Consider the following 4,901-nt stretch of genomic DNA (forward strand, 5'->3'; position numbering starts at 1 on the left):
CTTGCGGATGATATGACTGTTGTGGTGCCGGAGGTGGTGGCGGAGGCAGCGGTCGGACATTTATATGGTCACTGCTCGACATGTCCGGTATGTTAAAGGCCAAGTCAAATGACGAGAAATCGGGTGCATTGGGAAAGTGTCGACGCAATTGTTCCTGTATTTCTTGCGGTGTCGGCGGTCGATGTTGTGTATGCTGTGGTGTCGGAGCAACAGATTTCTGGTTACCATTGTTTGCTTGTTCAGCAACAGTAGGAATACTATTATTGTTAGTCATTTGAATGTGATGGTCACTGGTCGGCCCGTTATTAAAAAAATTACTAAACTGGTATCCTATACGTCGGGCATTTGTATAATGTTGGACTTTATGATTGTTGTTACTGTCATTGTTAATGTTATTCTTGTTATTATTATTTTTGTTATCACTTTTGTCGTTATCATTATAATCAACACTCGATTTGGATTCACCCCTAGAAATGGTCAGTTGGTTGTGATTTGGCTGAACTTTAGTAGCGATTGTCTGTGTATTACTCGGCCGAAACACTTCCAACATTCCAACCGATGACGAATTGGTGGCACCGGTAGTGGATTTGTCATCATTTTTGGCTATTCGTTCACCAAATTTTGCTGATGTCGTCACCGCTATTACCGATGACAGTACAATAGATACCAATGCTATGCACTTAACTATGTTTATCTGTGAAATTGATTATATACAATATAAATTAGATAAATTAATATTTATAATTTAAAAATAATCAATATATATATATACTTATATAAATAAAATACTTACCCTCATGATAATTTAAATAGTACTTTGAGATATAATTTTGTTTAAAAAAATCACATCAACAACAACAACAACATTAACGAAATATTAAACTTATTAAAAGATTAAAATTTTATTACTGAATGCCATATCCAGTGGTGGAAAAGCTTCTGTAAAAGCAAACAGTGAAAGTCCTCCTGTCATACGATAATAATAATAAATAATAGCTTTTGTATTAATAAAAAATAATTTTTTTTGAACACAATTTATTGTTTTAAATAGATCTAAAATTGTGATAATTTATATATATATTTTGTTTGCAAAATTGGATGGATAGGAATCGAGACCTCAAAAACTTATGGCACATATATATATCTCTATTAGTTATTATATACTACAGTATATCGCACACAAGCGGCGGGGGTAACGCTCCTCCCTTACCTGTTATAACTGTCCCGTAAAATATTAAAACTACCTGTCGTTTTATAAAAAAATACAAACTGATGGAAAAAAGTGATATATGAGTAAAACTTTTGTCTTATATTGTATGGTAACTGAGCTGCTCTTTGAGCTAAGCATTTGTCATCTAAACAGACCGCACGAGTCCTTCAAGTTTATTATTAAAAGCATTTATTAGTATTATTATTATTATCGCCTATTATTTTATTACAATATACTGTAATACAGTAATTGTATATTAAATGTAAAATTTTTTATTGTTATTAAAAATATTAATAATATTATTATTTAACTTTTGTTTTCTAGTGTAAAATAAAACGGCAACAAAAATAATCGCTTGACTGACTCATATAATTGGGTTAAGAAAGCGAGTGTCAAACAAAAAAAAAGCATTGAATACAATAATAATAATAATATGACTTTTATAACTAATTTAGTATATATTATTTGTATATTAATTTATATCTATATAACAGTATGTAACATATATAATAATTAAAATATAAAATTTTTTAAAACTCTGTTATCATAATAGTTTACTTTTTTATAATAAAATATTTTATTTGTTATAATTAAATAAATACGATTTTAATAATTACTGCTAAATATTAATTAATAATTATTTTGTTTTTAATCTAACTTATACTGTACTAATATTAATATTGTAAATGCAGCATTAAGTTATTTTTTTATTAAAATTAAATAAAAATATTTCACTTATTATAATATAGTTAAACTTTTAATATCATTTCTAACCGATTAATGAGATAATAATTTAATTTAATTTTTATTTGAATTTGTTATCTTTTATCTTTGTATTTTTTTGTATTGTTGTTAACAGTCATGCGATACTATTAATAAAAATTATTTTTTTATTTATCAATAAATTTACTATAAATAAAAATCCTTGTGTTTTACACTCTATGAAATCAATTCCGTATAACCTATTGTTGTATTGAAAAAAAAACTTTTTTTTAATGCATTAATAATATGCACTTTAAATATGTATTTAAAATGTTGAAAATTAATGTCTAATATGCAAATTATTAATGGATTAGTATATCAGTGACCTTTACAACAATTTTCTTAATAAATATATATAAAAAAAATATTATAAGGAAATAGTCATTTTGTGATTTTCATAGATTTGTTAATTTTATGTTTATATTTTACATTATCCACTAAATATAGTATTGATTTACTAATATTATTTTAATTGAAACATTAAAAACTTAATATTTAAACTTGTTATTTAAAGCTATTTATATTAGAATTATTTTTTTAGACATACATTTAAAAACCATTAGTTTTATATGTATTTTATTTTTTTATATTACCGTATATAATGTAATTTAAAAATATAATAAATGTATTCACTAATTATGTGTTTCCTTTTTTAAATATTGATTAATTTTTCATTATACTACTATTAATATATTGATAATAATAAATATACTATTATTTATAGTTATAATTTACTAATTAAGTTAAAAATTTAAGCATTTTAAACGCCATTACTCAAAAATATTAAATTAACAATATCTCATAATAGTTTACTATTATTCAATACAGTAATTATAAGTTTCAAAACCTTTAAATTTTATCATACAGTATGAGATAAAATTTTGGAAACTTTGATTATAACTTTTAAAATTTATAATTTAATTAAAATTATTATGTGTATTTTAAATTGACATTTAGCTTGTATAATATCTAAATATAGAAATATTACTTAATACTTATTATTTAAATAAGTAAAGCAATCAAAATATTTAATATACAGTATTAATAAATATAGTACAATAAAATTAATAAATAATTTAACGTCTTTTTTAAAAATATATAAATATAAACTATATTTACTTTAAAATATAAAATTATAATTTTAGTCAATGAAAATATAATACAAAAAAAGTTTTTATTTTTATTCATTGAAAAATTAAACATTTTTCTTTGTTTGAAATTAATAAATGCAATAATTATTAAAATATTTTATGTAAACTTTATGAACAATAATAATAATAATGGCAAAAATGTTAAACACTAACAAATTATTCATAAAATTCATAATAAAAATTTACAAACTGTTGTCTATAACGACCTTATTTTTATGGACCGATAGGCAAACATTCACTTTCATTACCGAAATCACAACATTAACTAATTGTTTTGTATAAAATATGTAATTTTATTTATTTATTTTTAAAAAAATTATTTTATTAACAAAAATTATTTGTTTAGTTTCTGATATAAGTTTAGTTAAAATAAAAAATAATAATATTTATTAAGACACACATACAATATGACACGTTTTTTAAAAAAAATTTAAACTAACCTAATATTTAATGACCACCACTGACCAAGATTGTCATAATGAAAAAATAACAGTAGTTATGATGACAAGCATACAGCCACTGACCCATACATACCTAACCTTTAAATATCTTGCAATTAGTAAAATTTAAATTATAACAATTTTCTATAATATAATTTTATTTAATTGTTTTTATTTAGTTTATATAGATAATTATTATGTTTTTTTACTTTAAATTAATTATAATATATATATATCAAATACAAAATTTATAATTAATTTTTTTTTCAATTAAAAATAATCTACTGTATTAAGTAGTAAAAAATATTTTAAAGTTTGGCTATACATTATTGCATTAATTATTACAGTTTTGCTTTTTTTGTTTGTTTTCATTGTAATATAATATGATATATTGATTTACATATTTTATCTGAATATCATATACAGGTATATTTCAATTTAAAAGTTTTTTTTCTAGCAATTTGTATACAGAAAACAAAACAATTAAAAAATTAATTTAGTTCACAAATAACAAATTATTATTATTATTATTAATATTAATTGCTTTTATGTAATCATAATTTTAATTACATTTGTCGATACATTTTGTTAATATAATCGGTGTAAACGTTTCGGTCGCCCAAATAGTTTCTCCAATAGATAGTATTGGGGTCATCGCCGCCGTTCATATATCTAATATCGGGTACCGGTGTTTGTGGCACTACTAGCGGTACTGGTTGTGTCTGTCTGGCCAACGTTGGTGTATAAATGTTTGTCGGTGTTGGTGTGTGATACTGGTGCTCATCGTTTGGCGATTGCAACTGCGGCTCCGGTACATTGTCATTATCATCTATACGGGACACCATAACATCGGCCGGCGGTCGACCAAAATACGGTTCGGCTGATAGACCGTTGGCCGTCAGACTTGTCGACTTCCAAAAGTTTGGGTCCGATGGACGACATTTGTTGCCATCTTTGCAAAACTCGCGACCAAATGCTTTGACATATCCATAGCCTTTCCGATAGCGAGAAACAAAATATTTAAATATTTAAATAAAATTTTATTTTATTTTTTAAATTTGTATTCAAACATACCTTTCTCATGATTTCTGGTGCCGTCATTATTATAGCCATAATCTATGCCATATCCGTGACCAAAGTACTTCCATGGACCTGATTTTACAGTAATATATATATATAGAAATATAAATATAAATATAAGATATAATTGTCAAAACAGATAATTTTTTAAAATTAAAATATAAAAATATTATATACACACCTTTGCCGTACCAATGGATGGGATCGTGATATGCTCTGTGATCATAGATTTTTACCCTAACGTTAGCACCGATACAC

Source organism: Oppia nitens, unplaced genomic scaffold (assembly GCF_028296485.1).
Source record: "Oppia nitens isolate AA-2021 unplaced genomic scaffold, nextdenovo-longstitch-racon4-pilon3 scaffold10_pilon_pilon_pilon, whole genome shotgun sequence".
NCBI lineage: Eukaryota > Metazoa > Arthropoda > Arachnida > Sarcoptiformes > Oppiidae > Oppia > Oppia nitens.